At 41.3% G+C, this 23,837-nt stretch overlaps 1 protein-coding gene across 4 annotated transcripts in view; it reads right to left on the reverse strand.

Annotated features, from left to right (window-relative positions):
• LOC105490449 (midline 2) overlaps positions 1-23,837 on the reverse strand; it is a 100,947-nt gene that overhangs the window by 47,273 nt on the left and 29,837 nt on the right. The gene's annotated exons all lie outside the window — the stretch shown is intronic.

The following is a 23,837-nucleotide window of genomic DNA, read 5'->3' on the forward strand; positions in this document are numbered from 1 at the left end:
ACATCAGAAGGGTGAGTAAATGCAAAAATGCAGATCTGTCTCTTCTTGTCCTCAGACTTTCCTCTGAGCTATGCCACTTGCAGGGGGCAGGATGCAACCCTGCCATTTCTCTCTTTTGGGTAAAAGGCTCTGTTTCCCTTCACAGGGGTCTAGCCATCGTGTGGGACCAGAATAAAGTCCTGGGGCGGCTGAAGGCATCTGGCCAATGTCACTCCTCGGTGTTGCCAGAAGGCCCCTGAACTGGACCCCAGCCCTGATGTAATGGATGGTCCGCCAAGATGCTCAGATTTTTCTGTGGTACCTTTCCTTTCTTCTTTCATAGTTTAAAATGGCTCCTATTGCTTCTTTTATAATGTTAAGAGTTTTTCTGCAAACAGCAGAGATGTTATTAAGTAGAATGAACATTTGGCCCAGCAATCAGATACGCAATTCAGAACAATGTGATTTCCATTTGTTCTTAGAGGTGCCGTCCCCACCCCCACCCCAACAGTTGCAGACACGTGTGGCACACAGTGGGTTTCCTCTCCACCCCTTCCCCTCGTGGCTGGGGCATTTGGGCATGTCCAAAGCATGCATGTGCCACTTCCAACAGCCATGGAGAGCAGGAGAAAATCACAGCTGCCGCCAGGGCCCCAGGGCAGTCTTGGGGCCCACGGGCCCCACACGGGGAGCTGTCCAGCATTTCCCAGTCACCGTCCCCTCCCATCACATGCCCATAGAGCCTTTACTCCTCTGGCTGAGGAGTTCAGCTCAGTCCAAAGCGGGGGAAGAATACAGTGATTAAAGGTACCCATTCACATAGAGCAAGGGGTTCTTCCCCGTCTCTTCAGCTGTTTTATTTTTTCTTTTCCTTTCTTTTTCTATGTGAGAGGATTCTTTTCCTACCTCGGCACTCTGGTTATGATAGGGCAGCAATGGAGGAGTGGCCCCGCTGGCTGGTAACTGCAAGTTTGGCAGGGCCCATCATGGACTTAATCTAAATGAATCCATGCACCCCCTGAGACACCTTTTTGCCCTAAACTCAATTTTAAACCTTGGGTTGAAGCCCTAGAAAGGAAAACCAGATCTGAGGAATCCTAAGTGAGGCAACAGGAACAGTATAAATGGGTAGGACCAATTCCTACTGATTAAGCCTCTGCTTCATGGAAGGAGGCCATGCTCCATGGCATAGATAAAGCCCTTGGAACCCAAAGTTGCCAACAGTAAAGAGGATGAAGGCATAGGTGAGTGCACACAATTCCTATTCTCTAGGCCCTCCTTGTTTTATGAGTGCAGGCTGCAATGGCACCTGTGGGTGGCATCCATCTAAGGTTGCCAGGTCTTGGGGATAAAATGATGAAAGAGAAAAGAGGGAGGCTCACTTTCTCTCTCCCTTATACCTCAAATTTTCATTGAAAGAAGGAAATGAAATGAGGGACACCTATTTCCCTGTCTTTTGGAATGGGTAACCAGCTATCTTCACCACCCCATCTATACTCCTCTGGAGGGTATCCTGAATCACTGGAACTGCTTTGACCCTCATACTCTGGAGGTAAAATGCCTCATAGCACAAAGGTTTAGCTAAATTATGATCTGCAGGAAGAACTGTCTTGGCCTCAGGAAGGAACCATTCATTTCAATACCATCATGTAGTTGGACCTTTTCTGTGAACATGAGGACAGATGGTCTGAGGCCACATGTGCAGACTTTATTTTCCTTGCAGGTAATTCAGACCTTTGCTGATAGTGTAGGATTGGTCCAGCCCTCCGGTTTGCCATCTCAGGAGAGGCTGCAAGCAGCAATCCCAAGGAACTAAAGAAATGAACCCCAGAGACACCTCCAGCAGGAGAGCCAGCTCCCTCCAGCCTTGCTCCTCTGGGTCCACCCCATCCTCCCCATCCAGCTTCTCTCTCACACTTCCCTCCTCCTAGAAATCTTCACCCTGGACAAGCCGCAGTTTCACTCTTGCCTCTCCAACAGATGCCTGGTGAATTTGACGCCAGTAAGGTCCAGTTGCCCTTCTCTCTACAGGACTTAAGGCAGATTAAGGGGGATCATGGCAAGTTTTCAGATGACCCTGACAATTATATAGTGGTTTTCCAGAATGTAACCCAAGTATTTGAACTCTCCTGGAAAGACATTATGTTACTTTTGAATCAAACCCTAACACTGAGAAGCACACCATTCTGCAGCTGACAGAGGGATTTGGAGATGAGCTTAGTATCACATATAGTGTCAGGGAAGGAGTCAAACTTTATCCAATTGGAAGTGAAGCAGCACCATTGAATGACCCTAAATAGGATCCCAATATTGAGATGGGAGAGTGGAAGAGGAGACACTTTAGGTGTCCATGATGGAGGGCTTACATAGGACCAGAACTAAGCCTCTCAGTTATACAAAGCTACCCATGACAGACCAGGGATTTGATGAGAATCCTATTGCCTTCCTGGAGAAGTTAAGAGGGGCCTTGGTAAAGCACACCTCTCTATCTCCCAATTCAATCGAGGGACAACAAATCCTAAAGGATAAATTTATTACTCAGGCAGCCCCTGATATTAGGAGGAAACTGCAGAAACAGACCCTGGGAGCAGAGAGTACTTTAGTGAATCTCCTGAAAGTGGCCACCTTGATCTTTTATAATAGAGATAGGGAGGTCCAGGAGAGAGAGAGAAAACACAGGAAAGAAGCAGAGGGTTTAATGGCCACCATGCAAGTCCACAAACCTCAGAATTCCTGAGGTGCACCTGTTAACTGCTACAGATATAGTACACCAGGACATTTTAGAAAGGATTGCCAAGGCAGCATGAGGAAGTCACCTCGACCCTGTCCAATCTGCAGTGGGGACCACTGGAAGGCAGACTGTCCCCAGGGAGGCAGGTCACCAGGTCCAGAGCCGATCTCCCAAGTGGTCCAGCAGGACTGATGGGTCTCAGGGCTCCTCCCCCCAGCTCCAGTGGTCCAGACCACCATTACCATCCAGGAACCCCAGGTAGTTCTGGAAATTGAAGGGAAGAAAGTGGACCTCCTTTTGGACACTGGGGTTGGTCTCTCGGTTCTCCTCTCCAATTCGGGTCCCTTCTCCTCTCTTAGCACAAATGTGAGGGGTGTCTCAGAAAGGCTCTTAACCCGGTATTTTTGCCAACCATTTAGTTGTAGTTGGGGAGACCTGTTGTTCACCCATGCCTTTCTAATTATGCCTGAAAGTCCAACTCCTCTGTTGAATAGGTATATTCTGGCAGGTATGGGGACCACCATTCTGATGGCCTCCAGACAAACTATTTGTCTCCCCCTAGTGAAGACTGATATTAACACAGAAGTATGGGCAATTCAAGGGAAAATTGACCAAGCCACAAATGCCATACCAGTCCAGGTTCACCTTAAGGATTGCACCTCATTTCCTAATCAGAAACAATATCCCCTGAAACCAGAAGTTAGGAAAGGACTAGAAGCCATCATTGATAACTTAACATTGCAGGGCCTCCTCAAACCCTGCAACAGCCCTTGTAATACCCCGATACTGGCAATACAAAAAACCCAACGGGGAATGGAGACTAGTTCAGGACCGCCACCTCGTTAATGGAGCTGTGGTTCCATTACACCCAGTGGTTTCCAATCTGTATACCCTGCTACCTCAAATACCTGAGGGAAACTAAACGGTTCACAGTCCTGGACCTAAAGGATGCCTTCTTCTGCACACTCTGACTTCCAGTATTTGTTTGCATTAGAGGATCCCTCTAACCAAACTACCCAGTTTACCTGGACAGTGTTACCTCAAGGATTCTGAGACAGCCCTCACTTGTTTGGGCAGGCACTGCCAAGAGACCTCTCTGAGTACCCTTATCCTTGGGTTAAAGTTTTACAATATCTAGACGACATTCTCCAACTGAAGAAGCCTTTCAGGAGGGTAGTAAGGCTTTTCTTAATTTTCTGGCTAATAGAGGATATAAAGTTTCGAAATCTAAAGCTCAGCTCTGTCAGACTTCAGTGAAGTACCTTGGTCTGATCTTGTCAGAGGGGACAAGAGCATTGGGCAAATAAAGGATTAAGTCCATCTCCTCCTTTCCCCTTCCCAAAACCCTCAAGCAACTGAGGGGATTCTTATGCATTACGGGATTCTGCAGACTATGGATACCTGGGTATGGTGAAATAGTTTGTCCCTCATATCACCTAATAAAGGATACTCAGGAAGCTAAAACTCACTGTCTAATTTGGGAACCAGAGACTAGAAAAGCCTCTGACCAACTAAAACAAATCTTGCTTGAGGCACCACCCCTTAGTCTCCCCATAGGGAAAATGTTTAATCTTTATGTGTCGGAAGCAAAGCAAATGGCCCTGGGAGTTCTAACACAAGCCCGGGTCCAGCCCAGCAACCTGAAGGCTACCTAAGTAAGGAGCTTGATTTGGTAGCCAAAGGATGGACAACCTGCCTCCAGGCAGATGCAGCAGTAGCCTTGCTGGTACCAGAGGCTACTAAGTTAACCATGGGGAACAACTTAACTGTTTGCACTCCACATAATGTGTCAGGACTGCTGTCTTCCAAGGGGAATCTCTGGCTAACAGACAACTGCATCCTCATGTATCAAGCTCTGCTATTAGAGGGATCTGAAGTCCAATTAAGAACCTGCCCCTCCCTAAATCCAGCCACCTTCCTCCCAGAGGAAGCTGAGAAGCTTGAACATGACTGTGAACAGCTAGTAGTATGCACCTATGTGACCAGAGAGGATCTCAAGAGAATCTCAAGAGGTTCTCTTAGAGAACCCAGACTGGATTCTCTTTACAGACAGAAGTTCTTTGTAGAACAAGGGATCCATAAAGCAGGGTATGCAATAGTTACTCTGAATGATATTGTTGAGAGTGTGTCTCTCTACTCAGGGACAAGTGCTTAATTAGCCAAAGTAATTGCCCTCACAAAGGCACTCAGTTAAGCAAACTAAAAACAGTTAACATTTCCACTGATTCTAAGTACGCTTTCCTAGTCCTCCATGCCCGTGCCACTATCTGGAAAGAGAGAAACTTCCTCACAGGTAATGGGTGTCCCATTAAATACCATCAGTAAATTAACAGACTATTATCCTCGGTTTTTCTCACATGTGAAGTGGTGGTAATACATTGTAAAGGCCACCAAAAAGGTATGGATGAAGCAGCTGAGCAAAATAGATTGGCATACCAAGCAGCTAAATCAGCAGCAACAGGGCCTCAGATTTCTGATCCACTTGAAGCCTCACTGATCTGAGAGGGCCCCATAAGAGAAATAAAATCTAAATATTCTGTGGAAATAGAATGGGTAACCTCTCAGGGCTACATCTTTCGGTCCCCAGGATGGCTACAATTGGAGGACAGCAAGCTTCATCTACAGGTTGCTGACCAATACAAAAGTTCTTAAAATCCTTCACCAAGCCTTCCACCTAAGTAAGGATAAAACCTATCAGTTGGCCCAGAAATTGTTATCAGGTAAAAACCTGATACAGTTAAACAGATCGTTAATGCTTGCTAGACTTGCCTTAAAAATAATCCCCTTAATCGACAGCTTCTTCCCCTAGGAATCCAAAGGACAGGAGGCTATCCAGGGGAAGACTAGCAAATGGATTTTACCCATATGCCAAAGGCAAGAGGCATCCAGTATCTCCTAGTGTGGAGAGATAACTTCACTAAGTAGAAGCAATTCCATGTCAGAGAGAGAAAGCCTCTGAGGTGATAAAAGTACTAATTAATGAGATACTTTCTTGCTTTGGACTCCCTAAGTACCTCCAGAGTGATAATGGCCCCTGTTCAAGGCAGCTGTCACCCAGGGGGTCTCAAAGGCACTAGGCATACAGTACCATCTTCATTGTGCTTGGAGACCACAATCCTCAGGAAAGGTGGAAAAGATGAATGATATCAAAATGCACCTCAGGAAACTGTCTTAGGAGACTCATCGCCCCCATAGCCCTACTATATGTTAGAAACACCCCTCCAAAACTGGGTTTGAGTTCCTTTGAAATGATGTATGGATGGCCTTTTCTCACCAATGATTTCTTGCTGGACCAAAAAAACCTCTGATTTGATTAAACATATAACTTCTTTGGCCCATTTCCAACAGGAACTGAAACAACTGTTGGAGGCCCAATCCCATGAACTAGGGCCACCCCTATTCAACCCAGGGGACCTTGTACTGGTAAAGGTACTTCCTTTCCTTTCTCCCTCTATAAGCCCAGATTGGGAGGGATTATACTTCTTTCTACTCCTATGGCACTGAAAGTCACTGGAATAGATCATTGTATTCACTATGCATGAGTAAAGGCCTGGGAAGCTGACAGAGTTACCTGCATCAACCCAGAAGAGTACCCAAAGTACCAATGTGAAGAGATCGGGGAACTCAAGCTAAAAATCACAAAAGATAAGTGTTAATGATTAACCTTCCATGGATATCCTCTTTATAGTCTTCCCTATACTTGTTGTTTTTACCTTCATTCTGTGCTATACCACGGGGTATAATGTTGTTTTCAGAATGATTAGTATATTTCACTTCTTATTTCTGTAATCTTCGGCAATAGATTCTCTCCTTTTAACTCCTCTTTGTATAATACATATATTTGGTCCATGCATACTTAACCCTGTAAAACTTGTTTCTTTGCGCCTAAAGGCCATCAAACTCCAAACAGTCAGGCAACCAGAGCCTTAGACAATGGCTCCCTTTTGCCGGGGACCCTTAGGTAGACCTTGGGGAGGAATCTGACTGCTGTTCTTCCCATACTCACACCCCCTGTAAGCAGGAAGTAGCTAAGACCAGTCATTGTCCATATTATAACAGCAGTTAGATGTGCCTCTTCAGAGGAGGGAAATGACAGGGACAGGAGGCAGGGAAATTCTGGGCAGAAGAGGGTAGGTCTCTGGCGAGGGTCTCGCCCTCAAGCCTGGCACCGTGGCCCAAAGTGAGAACATGCATTCCTATTTTCCCGCTTGAATGCTGCCTTTTCCAAAACCACCCATACCCCACCCTGCCCCCCATCCTGTGCCCATAAAAACCCCAGGTTTCGCCAGCAGAGAGAAGAGGAGAAGCAGCTGGACATTGGAGACTATGGTTGGAAGTTGGAGAGAAGCAGCTTGACTTCAGAGGGACAGCTTTACGGTGTTGTTTTGAAGAGGAGTCCAGCCGGGAACAGCTAGACTCTGGAGGAAGATGATCGTCCCACTCTGTCCCCTTTTCAGCTCCCCTTCCCTCTGAGAGCCACTTTCATTGGCAATAAAATCCTCCACATTTACCATCTCCAATTTGTTCATGTGACCTCATTCCTCATGGATGTCAAACAAGAACTCAAGTGCGAGTGCAAAAGGCCGTCACACTGACCCTCCACTGAGCTGTTAACACTTAAGCCATTCACAGACAGCAAAGCTAAAAGAACACTGACTGTAACACTCTTTCTGGGGCTTCAGGGGACATGGGCACCCCCCTAGATGCTGCTGTGGGGAAGCACAGAGTTTTGCTCCTGCCAGCACCCAAAAGCGCTTGCCCCGGCTCCTTCACCTGCTCACCTGCGCTCCCCCTCCTGCAAGGGGTGGAACACAGTGGGGCCAAGCAAGTGGAGTCTGCCCCTGCTGGCACTGAAGTGGCTGATTCGTTCTAGCATCCATGCACTCCAGTTCCTGCCAGCAAAGGGGTCAGGGAAATTTTCTGCTTGAATACTCCTAAATAACCTTGTAATCAAAGAGGAAAACGAAACTTAAGTTGTTAATTTTATAGAAAATAATGAAACAGCACACACTAAATACCAAAATATATGGGATACAGTTAAAGCTCTACTCAGGAAAATATATAAAAATGGAAACTACAGGAATTCACTCAATTTAAGAAACCGGAAAAAGGCAATAAAATGAAAGTAAATAGAAAGAGGAAATTCACTTTTAAAAAGCTCAAATTAATAAAATCAAAATGAAACTACCTTGCAAGGGATAATTAACATCAAAAGCTGCTTCTTTGAAATTATTTATTAAGGAAAAAGGGAAAAAATAAAACAAAAATACAACACTAACAGTGGAAAAGGAGATACACTTATAGATATAGACAATAGTATGCTGATAACCATTTAACAATTGGCTCTCAAAAAAAAAAAAAAAGCCACAATTTGTAGTGCTTGCTGATTTCCATGGTGTGAAAACTTACACTTTAATGGATTTTAAGCTACCAATGTATATACACCAAAACAAAATATGGGAAAAATGCACACAATTGGAAAGTCAGCACCAGCACACCATTGGATAGATATTAATTATAAGGGAATATCATATGCAAAGTATAGCACATGATTTAAAAATCTATTAAATGGGCTGGGCGCGGTGGCTCAAGCCTGTAATCCCAGCACTTTGGGAGGCTGAGACGGGCGGATCACGAGGTCAGGAGATCGAGACCATCCTGGCTAACACGGTGAAACCCCGTCTCTACTAAAAAAATACAAAAAAAATTAGCCAGGCGAGGTGGCGGGCGCCTGTACTCCCAGCTACTTGGGAGGCTGAGGCAGGAGAATGGCGTGAACCCGGGAGGCGGGGCTTGCAGTGAGCTGAGATCCGGCCACTGCACTCCAGCCTGGGCAACAGAGCCAGACTCCGTCTCAAAAAAAAAAAAAAAAAAAAAATCTATTAAATGCTTTTACCCAAGAAGACGTAACAAAACCTCAAGAATCAAATAACTTTAGACCAGATTGGAAGGGTGATTAACAATCTGTAATTTTTTTTAAGGCTCCAGGCCCAGATGGTTTTAGAGCTGAGTTCCGTAAACTTTGAAAAAAACAAATCATTCTTACACAACCTAAACTATTTAAGACCACAGAGAAAGACAAAAACATCTCAAATGCATTTACTAGATCTAGTATAATTCCACAATATCAGAAATCTAAAATGGTATCAGAAATAATAAGGCTATAAATGGATTTCAGTTCTGAATATATAGAGAAAAATGTTTAACAAAAGTAGCAGGGCAACAAAAGAGTAAAACATCATAACCAAACACTTTTATTCCAAATACAAAAGAATGATTCAAGATTAGAAAAAAATCAACATATAGGGTTATATTAATATATTCTAAAAGGCTTTTAAACAAAATCAGCAGCCAGTTCAAGTGAAAATTCTAAATAAAACAGCGTTCATATATAATAAATAGCAAACTTCATACTAAATGGTGAAATGCTAAGGCCCTTTCCAGTAACATTATGAAAAAGGCAAGGATGTATGATATCACCATAGTGTTTTAAATGTTTTAGCTGAGGCAAAAGAGAGACAGAACATGAAATAATTGGTATAAATATTGGTAAAGGAGATATAAGTGCCTCAGATAAACCCGAGACTCTAGTTTTTTTTTAAATATAAGATTGCCAGTATGGTGAGATTATTATACACAAGAAAATACATAAAATCAAAAGCTTTCCTCCACATGCTTTTAAAAATGGAAATAGAAAAGTAGCCCATTCACAGCACGGACAAGAGTACAAACTACTTAGGAATCAACAACAACAACAACAAAATGTACTGTACCTATTTGAAGAAAACAACTAAATATTAAAGAGGTGGTCCCAAAAATAAAACCTGAAAAAATGCGAAGATATACCATGATTCTGGAAGGGAAGACATATCATAGGAATGTCTCTCTTCTAAAAACTAACACACAACTGTAATATAGTGATAATCACAATCCAAACTGAGTATATTTTGTAACTATACAAAATTATTTTAAAGTTCATATGGAGACACAAATATGTAAACATATGGAGAAACAAATATCTAAGAATAGTAAGGAAATATCAGATATTATTTAAAAATTAGTATAATGAAAATAGTAAGGTATTGGCATAAGAATGGAAAATTAAATCAATGGAACAGAATAGAGCCTAGAATAGAAGCAAGTACATATGGAAATCCAATATATGGCAATGGTAGCATTTCTACTCAACAGGAAAAGGACTGCTTTTTTTTAAATAAATGGGCTTAGCATAATAGTTATCTATCTGAAAGGAAACACAACTACATGTCGTAAAATACATTTCAAAATCTCATATTCTAAAACAAATTCCAGGTACATTAAAGACTTAAAATATAAAAAATAAAACCACCAAAAATATGAAAAGAAAGTTTAAGGAGGGGGAGACCTTTCACAAGCAAGAAAAACCAGAAGCCATACAGAAAATAAAGACAAAAGACAAACTGGGGGAAAATATCACAACACATGACAGGTAAAAGGTTAATAATATATATTATCTCTATCTAATCTATATCTATGTCCTTTTCCTCACCTAATCAACTTTTCCTGGCCAAATTCATTCATTTTCATGGTTTTAAGTGTGACCTGTATGCTAATCACGGAAGCACAGATTGATTCCCCTTTAAATTTGTGGTGTCCAATTTCAAGCAGGCTTTCAAAGTTTCTTATTAATTCTGTGTTTCTCTTAACAGCTCTCTCTATATCTCCACAGTAGCAATCTCTACCGTCCACAAAGCTTCAACCCTACCACCTCCCTTCTCACTCATAGTAAAATCATAACAAATGATTTTACTTCCTTTGTCACAGAGAAAAAAAAAATTATTCCAGGGAATTCTTTTAAATTCTCACAAAACAATAAGGAAACAATCATCTTTCCTTTCTCCTATTACAAAGAAGTGATAGATCTCTCTAGAAAGTTCATCAGTCCTCTCCTAGAGGCTTTGCATTCCATCCTCTTCTACCTTCCTGGGGTCCTCATTTGATTAATCTTCTTCCCTTTCCTTCAGCCAACCTCTCTTCTGGTTCCACTCCTTCCTATTGACATTTCAAGATATTTAAGTCTTTCAAATCATTATTTAAAAGATCATCTATTCACTTCTTCTGAAAATACTTTCTTCTTTCGACTTCTATGACGCAAATTTTCCTAGTTTTCCTTCTGATCATTCCAACTCCTTTGGCTGTCCCTTAAATGTCAGTATTCTGAGAGTTCTAGCACACTGAGTTAGGTGACCTCATCCATTTCTAAGGCTTCAATTACTACCTATGTGCCAGTACCTTGCTTAACTTTTTTAATTTTAAGAGCTTTATTGATATATAATCTGCATGCCACATAATTCACCCATTTTAAGTGGGCAACTCAATAATTTTGGTAAATTTACAGAATTTTGTAACCATTATCACAATCCAACTTTAGAGCAATTCTATCACCTCAAAAAGATCCCCATTTGCCTTAATTATATTTATCTCTATCCTAATTCTCTCTCCTGAAATTTAGACCGATATAACTAACTGCTCACTGGACATTTCATTTGCACAACTACAGGCACTACAAACTCAGTGTTTCCAGAACTGAACTCCTCTCTTTCCTACATCCTGTTCCATTAAATCTGATTCTTCTCTAATGTTCCCTAAATGAATGAAGGGTATCACCAGCTCCTCAGAAACCCAGGGCTTCATTCTTAACTTGTCTTTCTTATTCCCCACATCCACTTAATCATCACATCCCCTATATTTACCTCATAAATATAATTCAAATCTATCCTTTTCTATCATCTTCCCTTATATTTCACTAGATCTGTCCACCAAAATCTCTTCCCTGAATTAATATATCCATCCAACAAGTAGACATTGAGTGCCTACCATGTGCCAAGCATGATGCTACTACAGTCTCCTAATTGGTCCCTCTGTCTCCAATCATTTATTTTCCCAAGGTGTACTTAACCCAGCAGAGGGACAGTATGAACTTAAAAAAAAAAAACACATTGCAGGCCGGGCACGGTGGCTCATGCCTGTAATCCCAGCACTTTGGGAGGCCGAGGTGGGCAGATCACGAGGTCAGGAGATCAAGACCATCCTGGCCAACAAGGTGAAACCCCGTCTCTACTAAAAATACAAAAGAAAAAAAAAATTAGCTGGGCGTGGTGGCGCATGCCTGTAATCCCGGCTACTCAGGGGGCTGAGGCAGCAGAATCCCTTGAACCTGGGAGGTGGAGGTTGCAGTGAGCCAAGATCGCACCACTGAACCCCAGCCTGGAGATAGAGGGAGACTCTGTCTCAAAATAAAACAAAACAAAACAAAAACAAACATAAAAAAAAACCACTACACCCATGCTTAAAATGGCTTCATACTAAATTTCAATTGGCTTCTCTTTGACCTTAGGATAAATGCCAAACTTCTTAGCATGGCTTTTAATGTCCTCTGTAATCAGGTCCCTCCATGCCTCTCTAGTCTCATTTCTACACTCCCCTTGGATAAATCACTTAGCTATCTGAGTTTCCTCATCTGAAAAATTGGGATAATAATAGTGTCTGTCTCAGAGGTAGCTGAGAAGATTAAATGAGATAATACATGTAAAGCACTTGGCATGACACATGGAGCACATTAAGTGTTAATGAACAATAGATATTAATGATGGTAACAATGTTAGCCTTCTTCGATCACCCTCTCCCCCGAATTACTACATCACTTACAGTTACTGTCACACAGTTTAGTGCTAAATTATTTTATATTGCTTGGCAATGTTTCATATTGTGAGCTCTGTTTTCTCAACTAGACTATAAAGTCCTTGAAGACAGGGATAGAGACTTAATACAACTGCTACTATATTCCTCTGTATCACATAACACTATGCTAACCCCACAGTGGCGCTTAATATTTTTATAAAGGTTCACAGAGGAAAAAATGACAGAGGTTTTATAAAAGTGCTTTTTTTTTAAAAAAAGACAATAAATAATAAACATCAGACCCTCAGGAACACCATTTGCTTTCAACTTCTGAGCTAATGATGTGTCACTGGGTTAGCATGGGGTTTGGCAGTACTCACTGCAGGTCAGTGTTTCTTTTTTTTTTCAGATGACTTTCTGCCAATACCCTGTTTTTGACAGAAATGGAGTACGAAAGCATGAAGGTGTTTAATTTTACTCTGGCATGCAAACAATATGCAATTTGCATATTCATCTGTGATATCATATTTTTGCTTCTTAAATGTAAGTGTTCTCTGTGAGCTACCAATATAATATAAATTCCATTTCATTCTAAAACCAATGGAATCCTCCTGAAATGGTTTGAATTTCTTGGCTGTTGAGTGGGTGGCAACTGGAATCCCAGAATAGCCCCAGGGTGCTAGAAGATTCAAAGCTCTTCAGATGCTAGAACACACCACAAATTTGGCAGGAGTTTCATTGTATGTGCACTATAGAGTAAACTGGCATCTTGTGATTGTTTCTCCTTCCTTTTCACATACCATTGTTATCCTTCCCTGCCTAGGTTGCTCACCCTCTTCTCTAATCCTCCTCATGTCCTGGGCTTTCCCCTGCACCTGAGATTTTTCTAATAAGACATCTTTGGACATTGGTAAACCTGCCGTTCTATGCCAGTGCAAAACTACCCATATATAGATTGGGATGAGGGAGCTCAGGATGGAACTATGTCTTTCTATGCGACTAGCATTGGTGCTATACACTTTTAGCTAGAGTTTTATTGATTTAGAAATTATTCCAAAGCCAATGATTGTTTTGTGCCTTTGATGTTACTAAGGAGAAGCTGGAACAGGCTTGGGATATGCAGAAGAGGAGGAAAACCTTCTCTCAAGGAAAGAGTCAATGTTTCTAATCAGAGAAAACAAAAGGCAACATCCTCCAGTTGTGTCCCAGTTTCTCGCCTTACATGGGGAAATCATCAAAGGACTGAAAAGAACCCTTTGGGGTGGGGGGAAACAGAGGTCAAAGCAATCCTCATGACCCAGTTTAAACACTAATTCTCTCACTGGGCATATATCCTTTTTTCCACATATATCCTCTGTACACATAAAACCTCCTCCCCAGACACACATAAGAGATGAACAGCCAGGCACAGCCATCTATGAAATAGACGGACAGATGCATAACATGTGCAGAGGCATTATGATGCATGCTCTGGAGAGATTACCATCACAAAGAAAGGCTTGCCCAAACATTTCTCTAGTATCACACCACATCATTCCCACAAAGACACATGCTCACATAATACTGGTTTTCTGTCCTTACCCAGATCATAAGCACAATAATCAGTGACTTGCAAAACATTGCACATGGAGCCATGGGTTGTTAGTTTTGCCTCTGTTTTTTAATACAGCATAATCTCATTAAGAGCATAGACCTCAGTAAAATTGGATGCAAACTCTTAATTTGCCACCTGTGATTTTATACAAATAAGTTACCCCTCTGTGCCTCAGTTACCCCATCTATAAGATGAGAATGAGAATAATACGTACTTCATTGGGTTATTGTGTGGATTAAATGAGCTAATGTATTTAAAGCTCTTAGGAGTAATTAAGAGCTCTTAGGACTGGCTGAGATAGGGTAAACTTGGATTCAAGATTTGATTTAGGTGAGAGGAGAGGTAGTGGGAATAGACGGAGGCATTGGATTCTCTTTCTGTCTTGAGGTAGTAAATAGCTGATTTCCTGGCTGTATGTATACTTCTAAGTAATCATTCCATCAAAAGACACCATTAATGGTAGCAATGCATTCACTCTTTTTTGAGGAAATCTATATATTTGCAGTCATTGTGGTATTATATTTGTTATTTATAGCCTGTTTTGGTATGTGCAAACATTAAGTATACTTTTGAGACTACATCTTTACTGCAAAACTCTTTGTAACTGTTAAGAAAACCTGTGTCTCATGGAGACTACTTTTACCCTGAAACATGGTCACGTACAGCCCTAGAATGACGACCCATCCCAGCAGTCTCAGCAAGAAAATATGGGTCCCAGCGTAAACTCTATGGATGAGGACAGTGTTGATACCTGGAGCTGCCCACACTATTTTCACCCCCATGGCACAAAAATAATCTGGGCAAGTAAATGCCTAATTGTGGGCATTACTGCTTCCTTCTGCCAACTCTAGGCGACTCCCTCTCCTCTGTACCCTATGAAGGGCTGTCCGAATATGGAGAGCAGCTCTGGGCTATCAAAGGTAGGCCAATGGCAGGAGTACATAAGAGGCTTACCACAGATTCAGGAACGCCAGGCTCCCAAATAGACCATATGTTTTTCTAGAGCTAGAGCTATTTTGTGGAGAAAAACAAGGGGTTTTCTGGAGCTGTCTCCTACCTATCTGAGCACAAATGAATCAGTGGCAAGTAAACCAACAACTTATCCACTAGGTTGCACAGTGCAATGGAAAGAACATGGACTTTGGAGTGAGAGAAATGCAGAATTGCATCCCAGCTTACTTATGTGTGACCTTGAGTAAGGCATCTAATATTTCTGGCCTTCAAGTTCCTCACTTGCAAAATGGGAATATTAACCAGCTGTATCACAGGGTTGTCATAAACACTAAGTGAGATTAGAAATGACGTCTCTAGCACAGTGCCCAGAACAAATTATTCAAATAAGATTCTCTTCCTCCCAATCCTTGCTTACCATACCACACAGCTGGACTCCTCTTGACAGGCAGAGACAGTAAGGACATTTCAATGGCTGTCTGCCTATCTGCTGTGGTGATGGTTGTTTTGGTTTCAAGTCTGGGTTTTTAAAAAATTTGTTTGGTTTTGGTTGGGTTGATGGCAGGAGAGATTAGAGTAGAAGTGGAACTAGAAACATTTAAAGGTATAGGATAAGCTTGATAGAACCTTAGCTGAATTATTAGGATTACATTAACTTTCCAAGAGCACATTAGAAATGGGGAATTGGGGTGGATTGTGAAAATAGTGGAGCAAACAAGAGGGGCCAAAATTAAGCAAGTGCTCTGGTCATTTAGTGAGTAACCTGGAATTTGAACACAGAAATGGGAACTAGAGGAGGGATGGGAAATGGGACTGTAAGATAAGCTTCACTGTACCAAAGGAAAAGTGCAAAAGTGGGATGAAAGTGCATTCCTATGTGAACCGTTTCGGCTATGAAGACATGACCACACCTGAAAGCTTACCTGCCATATAGATGTGAGGGAGGAGGGGGAGGAAAACAATATTAATCCTAACTAACTTTTTTTTTTTTTTTTTTTTTTTTTTTTTTTTTTTTTTTTGAGACAGAGTCTTGCTCTGTCGCCCAGGCTGGAGTGCAGTGGCCGGATCTCAGCTCACTGCAAGCTCCGCCTCCCGGGTTTAGACCATTCTCCTGCCTCAGCCTCCCGAGTAGCTGGGACTACAGGCGCCCGCCACCTCGCCCGGCTAGTTTTTTTTGTATTTTTTAGTAGAGACGGGGTTTCACCGTGTTAGCCAGGATGGTCTCGATCTCCTGACCTTGTGATCCGCCCGTCTCGGCCTCCCAAAGTGCTGGGATTACAGGCTTGAGCCACCGCGCCCGGCCCTAACTAACTTTATCCTCAAACCCTGTCATGTGTTCATACGCTCCAAGTATTTCAACTGCAACATTTAATGTCTTTAAAAATGTTACTTTACTGACATATATGAAGAATTGTCACAAAGTATTTTTTAAAAAGGATCGAATACATTAGATGTCTGAAAAATTATAAAGCACTTTCTTTTCTAGTATAAAAATAGGCTATGAACACACACTGGATTGCACAGTTAACTTAGGTTTTTCATCTATATTAAATGTCAATTGTTATATACTTAATAAGATTGAATGTAATATTCTGAATTAGTCATTACAGTAGTATAAAAGAATAGACTGACTGGATCACTGCACTTATTTTCCATTTTTCATAGAAATAACTTTCTCCACCTATAATTCCACAGTGGTTTAAAACTAGGTATTTCATTTTCACAAGACACTGGTAGTTCTTCTCAGGAGCTCTTAAGCCTGCTCCCCTTGCTCTTCCATCTCTCACAAAAATATTTACAGAACATTTTTGCTAATAAACATTTTAAATCGCAAATACAAAATTATAGAACTCTCTCTTTTTAAAATTACTAGAGGTGAAAGCATGTGACCCTCCCTAAAACTTTCTTTTGGCTTTGCTTAAAGGCAGTAATCAAGAAGAATTTGGGCAGGATAATGGGTAAATTTACTTAAGTATCAACACAAAGAATCTTTTGGATATTCTTGCAGAAGGGCAGTGAATGTTTCCTTACTAAATAAAATGTGTTTAAATTAGTAACTGCAAACTAGCAGCTTATTGAGCACAATAACCCTTTTCAGTCTATCACATCTGCAGTTACTGGTGGGCTATGTAGAGTCACATGGCTGAGATACCCAATATTTTTGCTGCTGCAATTTCATTACCACTCCCTCTTCCCGAGGAAAGTTCTAGTTGGTATATGTAAAATTTGAAATTGGTTATGAGTATTTGGGAATGATTGTTCTTCCCACTCTCAGAGATAGTGATAAAAAGCTTTGGAAGTCCTGAGGTCAGGGCTAGGAATCTCTGGCAAAATGTGTAGTGCCCAAAATTACTACTACTAGTACTACTGCTACTAGCAACTGTTCCTGCTATTACACCTCCTCTTCCTCTTTCTCTTTCTTTCCCTCCTCCTCGTCCTCCTGCTACTATGACTAGTACTACCACCACCACCGTTTATTGAGCTTTGACTATATATGCCAGGCACAGTAGCAGGTACTTTACATGTATTGCCTTTCCCTTCAATGTATTATTAGTCCAAGTTTTATAGATGGTGAAACTGAGGCTCAGAAAACGTATGTGTTCAAGGCTGCACAGCTAACATGACTCCTGTCTGTCCAACTCCAAAGCTGTCACAGCACACTGCCTCCCAGGACCTACATACCATTTTTAGGAGAGGCAAGTTGTAGAAACTAAGGCTACAGTGTCCTGGGTTGGAGATGAAGCTGGACACCAAGTCAGGAAGGGAAGGGAAACATATGTGGATGAACGCAGTGGATCTAGTGATTCCTATTGTTAACTCACCAGTAGCAGAATAATACACAAACAGAGCATTTGTGAGTCTGACTTTTCTGCCCTTCGAAAGGATAATAACTAACACCTTATTTCTTGCTTCACCTTCGTGATCAAACTTCTTGCAACCTGCATTTCCTCTTTTTTTTTTTTTTTTTTGAGACAGTTTCGCTCCCATTGCCCAGGCTGGAGTGCAATGGCACAATCTCAGCTCACTGCAATGTCCACCTCCTGGGTTCAAGCAATTCTCCTGCCTCAGCCTCCTGAGTAGCTGGGATTACATGTGTCTACCACCACACCTGGCTAACTTTTGTATTTTTGGTAGAGACGGGGTTTCACCATGTTGGCCAAGGCTGGTCTTGAACTCCAGACCCCAGGTGAGCCACCTGCCTTGGCCTCCCAAAGTGCTGGGACTATAGGCATGAGCCACCGAGCCCAGCCCTGCATTTCCTTATAACTTACTTTCTCCCTGACCTCTTTGAATTTATGTTCCATCTTCATATTTTCATAGAACCTTCTCCCTCAAAGATCACTAATGAAATCTTCTATGCCTCTGCTCCAATTGACTAATCAAATCTTCCACATTTTGAAGGTCTCTCCTTCCTCTGAGATTTTGATCCTCTGTTTTTGTTGGTTTTCCTCGTCTCTTGACTGTTCTTTGTTTCTCCTTTGCTCTCCTTCAGAATTCACATCCCTATCCTATACCCCTTGCTCACTATAAGTCATCCTCACAATGGGTCCAGGAACCACCAGTGATGAACAACAGACATCCAAGTGGCGTGTACCTTGGTCTTGCAAAAAAAAGTGTAATGGAGTGGTCAAGGGCACAGGCTCCAGAGCTAAAGTGCCTGTATTCAAATCCCCACTCTCTTACCTGCCAGTGGCATGAACTTGGCAAAACACTTAAATATTTCTTTATCTCTGTTTATCTGTAAAGTAGGAGTATTAACAGTGTCTATCTCCCAGAGCTGTTGTGAGAATTAAATGAGTTAACACATATTAAGTGCTCAGCTGGAACAGAGGAAATCCTCAGTGTTACTTATTATTGTAGTCTTTAAGATAATAATGTCTAAACCTTTGATTTTTTCCACAAATGAACAATTTACTTTTGATATTTAATTTTCAAAATGCACAGCATTCTTCAGTAATCTCCTCAAAAGCACCACAGACTTTCTATTTATTTGGAAAGTCAGTTTGTTATTGTATTGTGAGTGACAAACAATTGGGTTGGAATCTGTCCCAGGCCCTCTTTTCAATCTATACATTCTCTATGGCTTTAAGTGCTACTTAGATGCTAATGACTTCCAAGTATACCCCTTTCCCAGACCTCTCTCTTGACCTCTAAATCCAGGTAGCCAGCTTTCTACTGTACATTTCCTACCTGCCTTTCTGATCCAGAGAACAATAAACCTTGCAGGCCTAAAAAGAACTTTTATATTTCCTAACCTAGTTAAAGGCCATAGACCCATTTGGTCACCTAAACCGGAACCCTGTGGATCATCATAGTATTTCTTCTCCCTCACTCCTTCACCCATTAACTGATCACCAATTAATACTGATTTACCTCCTAGAAATATTTTGAATTTATCCCTTCTTCCCTAATCCTACTGCCACTGTCTCAAGCTGGGCCTTCACCTCTCCTTGGATCAGTAAAAATCTAACTGGTCTCTTTGTCCTCACTTTTTACCCTGGACCCTTGACCTTTGCTCCATACTCCATACTACAGCCATAGCAGTCCTTCTTCAGTGCAGATTTTATTCAGTTATTCACCTGCTTAAAATCCTTCCATGGCTCCCCAGACTTCTCAGGTTAAAGTCTAAACACCTATACATGGCCTACAAGGCTCTTCATTATCTGGGTCCAAGCTACTTACTTCTCCATACTCACCTGTTGCAATCTCATGTCTTACATTCTGGCCAAGCCAAACTTCTGATGGTTCCCTGAACGTCTCCATGCTGATCACCCTTCTGTATTCTTGCATGTGGTCCCCTTCACTCCCTTATCTCATTTTTATTGGCAAAATTCTACTCTTATTTCAAGATAATTCAATTTTTATTTCCATTCTGCAGCCTTTCCTAAGTTTCTCAGGCAGGCCTGAGTGTTTCTTCCTCCATGCAAACTTGTCATCATGCATTTACATTCATTACAGTAATTATCACTTCACATTCTATTTGCCATTTTACCTGTCAGGTTTTTAGCCAATCTGTGTGTTCCTTGAGGGCGGGTGCCATTTCCTACTTATCTGTATATACCCAGTGCCTAAGGCACCGTTTTCCCCATAAAATGTGCTCATTTACACCTCCACTAATACCTCTGCTTTCTGTCTCTCCAGAGGGAGTAATTATTTTTTCTCCTTTAACATCTGGCTAAAATGCATTTTTTCCATTAAATTTTCCAATTATACTAATTTCACTGACTGCTCCTTAAAGAGGGCTCCACCAACAAATATATTTGTGCTCTAATGGTTTAGATTCTATTCTTTCTTCTAGCTCAACCACCTTAAAATATTTAAGGATTATCTGCTGAAATCATTCATAGCAGTGTTTTTTAAATTAATTTATTTTAAAATATTTATATTTTATGCTTGGAGAAGCAGCCAGACATCTATTACATAGACTCCAAGATTCTTGCTCTTCCCAGACCAAATACCCTTCCAATGAGCAATAGAAGCAGAAAGAAGAGAATATCAAGCCATCTAAAGTTTGAACTCTAAAGAGAAAGACTTCCAAAGTGGATGAAGCTAAGACCTAGTAGCAAGACAGAAAGCTAAAATTCCCCAAACTAAGGGAAACCTCTCCCTCTCTTCCAACCAATCTCCTTTCTTTCTTCTTTCTCCTAATGCTAAAGAGCAGTGCCATCTAACTCTTTAAAAGGATTGAGAAGAGTCAGAAGGAAATCAACCTGCCCATGGAGCTTCTGGGATGGATTAACCCATTGTATCACAGCAGTTCTAGAAAGAAGAAAAAGGTGGCACACAAAATATCCAGGAAAGTGCTTTAATTTACTCAATGCCATACAAGCTAAGAACAAGACTAAATAAGTAAAATTGAAAGGGCTATACTACATTCATTTGTATTTTCTGCACTTCATGCTGCCTCTATAAATACTCTTTCTCACTACATACTGTGTTTTCCCTAACTAGACTGAAAGTTCCTGGGGTCATCAACCACATATATTTATTTTGCAGCCCCCAAATTGCCCACCACACTGAGTACACAGTGTATGCTCAAGAAATGCTGTTGACCAACTGATTACTAAGTATTTAACTATATTTGCCACTCGCTATGTTTTAGAATGCCTATTATTCACAGAACCATGGAGTATTGGAAGCGAAGAGGAAGTATTCATCTGTTGGTATATATTTTCCCTTGGCTATGCATCATACAGAGGTTTCCTTTGGAAATGTAAACAAAGGATGCCTGATGAGCCAGGACAAAGAACTATATATAGAGATCAAGTGGCTATAGTAGCAAGGTCAAAGCATGCCCTTCCTTAATTAGATTAAAGGGAGTCTTGGAGCTGCCTCTACCTCTTTCCCATGTTCTCCAGCCCCAACAGAAAACATTTCCCAACTACCCATCTACTGAATTCTGAAACCTTCAGCAGCAATTATAACAAGATACATTACCATAGAAGTCAGCTAACAAATCTGTAGTGATCTTAATCTCTGTTTCTGTTATAATAGGAAGACTGCAGCTTTGTTTACTTTCTGAGGAGAATAGAGAACAGGGAGAAAGAACCACTATAGGGAGGCAGTATTTATGGCCCCTTTAGGAAAAGTCAATCTGTGACAAAGACATTTGCAGACAATAAAGAAGGGGAACAGGTTTGACAGGAAAATACCCTATTCCAGTTTTCTCAGAAGCACCTTAGCTGGTATCCTCCGCCCCCACCCAATGTGAAATGCCTGGTATACACTGTGAATATAGTCATTCCCTATAGATGAATCTGGATTACATAAAATGAAAAAATTTCAAATCACCCATCAGTATCTGACTTTCATGACTGAAGTATTCTACTATAATTTCATTTTATACAGTATTTATAAGCATTTATGAAGTCTCAAGTCCCTTCATTAACTAGATTTCTAATCCAGAGGCTTGTCCTGAAGGCTTTTGGAGACACAGGCTCTGTGTTGAATGAGGATAATAAGTAACCTGGATTCACGTATTATTAAGAGGAAGTTGGCCACGCCGGGTGGCTCACGCCTGTAATCCCGGCACTTTGGGAGGCCAAGGCGGGTGCATTGCCTGAGCTCAGGGTTTCGAGACCAGCCCGGGCAACACAGTGAAACCCCGTCTCTACTAAAATACAAAAAATTAGCTGGGCATGTTGGTGTGTGCTTGTAATCCCAGCTACTCGGGAGGCTGAGATGGGAGAATCAATTGAACCTGGGAGGCGGAGGTTGCAGTGAGCCAAGATTGTACCACCGCACTCTAGCCTGGGCAACAGAGCGAGACTCCATCTCAAAAAAAAGGAAGTTAAGGGCACATCCCTAACTTTTCAGAATGGATAATGTCATAGAAGACAGAAATGGCCTTCCATAAGCCATCCTGTAGGGTCCCTGTCATCAAAGACAGAATCCTAAACACAACAGACTATGAAGTGAAATCCCAAAATACATTCTCATTCTCAACAATATCTCACTATTCTTTCCCCGTTCTCAATTAATGTTTATATTCAATTGTCTGTATTTCTTGCACATGTATATCTACATCAGGGTGGATTCTTGTAGCATGTAAGCCCTCAGAAGGTAGATACTGTGCCTATGCTGGTTTCTTTATACGTGGTACAATGCCAGGCATAAAAGAGGATTAGTAAAAGTCGACCTTTTGTGTATCTAGGGCCGACAGTAGCCTACATGATGGGATTTAGCAAGCATCCATAAAAGAACACTTCTTGAATATCACTGTACAGGCTACTCTTTCCCCTTACTCTATTTGCATGTGGCAGCGCTAGTGTCACCTCATTAAGACTCAGGCAAGAATACTAACTTCAGGAAGGAACTGTTAAAACACTGCTTGTTACCTAAAAATCCAAAGTGGGTCCTTCCCTATTAACACAATGATGGATCGTTTTATGAGACTTGTCACTTAAAAAAAGAGTAGGGCCCTGAACATAAAGGTTTGATTGGCAGGATGGGCTGGGAAAGGTTGGAACAGGCTATGTTTGGGTGAGGCTGGCCAGGTTGATAAGCTCTTCAGAGTGGAAAGATGAGTCCTTAGAGAGGTCCTAAAGTGAATGAGCTATAAAAAATAAACTGCTTACTTTGCTATTTTCACTACAACTTGTTCTGTACTTAATAGTCTTTTTGATGAGAACAAGGAAGGTGATTATAATTTCTAACCACATTTTATTCACTATTAGCTGTTACTCTACATTCAATCATGCAAATTCTAAATCAAGGGATCTCTTATCTTGTCTCCTGCTTACAATACTCCCTTGTCCCTTTGCCAGTGTGGATGTCTTATACTGTAATCTAACAGCATAATGAGAACTTTGACAGAGTGGAACATTAGAGGAATTCTGATCAGCTGAAAGCCACTTTGAAATACTTTATATTTTGTTTCTCCCCTCTTGGAAAGAATAAGCCAGGAGAGAAAAAGAACAGAATAAAGAAAGTAACCATTCACAGCATCATGACCTGTGATATCTAGAAAGAAGTCAAAGGTCATGTCATCATTCAACTCCTCATTTTATAGGTAAGAACACTGAAACTGAGAAGCTAAATGACTTATATTCATACCATCAGTTCATGGAAGAGCCAAGTCTAAAACACAATTTTCCAAATCACACTCTAGTGTTCTTTCTTTTAATTCCTTATGCTTCTTCCCTAATCCCCGACTTCATTTTACAGTCTCACATCTGAGTTTAACCAGTACTGTATGGACCCTACATACAGCACCACTCTCTTCCACAAATGGAGTGCCCAGGAGGGATTAAATTTCTATGGTATGCTCATCATACAGGTACACTCTACTTGAATAAACTCAATACTTTAAGAGATCCAAATGACTGGGGGTCAGAAGGTTACTCATATAATAAGAGGATTCTTTGCCTTACAAGAAGATTCTCCACAGTCTCTTAAATAGGAATCTATAGACTGGATTAA

Source organism: Macaca nemestrina, chromosome X, assembly GCF_043159975.1.
Source record: "Macaca nemestrina isolate mMacNem1 chromosome X, mMacNem.hap1, whole genome shotgun sequence".
Lineage (NCBI taxonomy): Eukaryota > Metazoa > Chordata > Mammalia > Primates > Cercopithecidae > Macaca > Macaca nemestrina.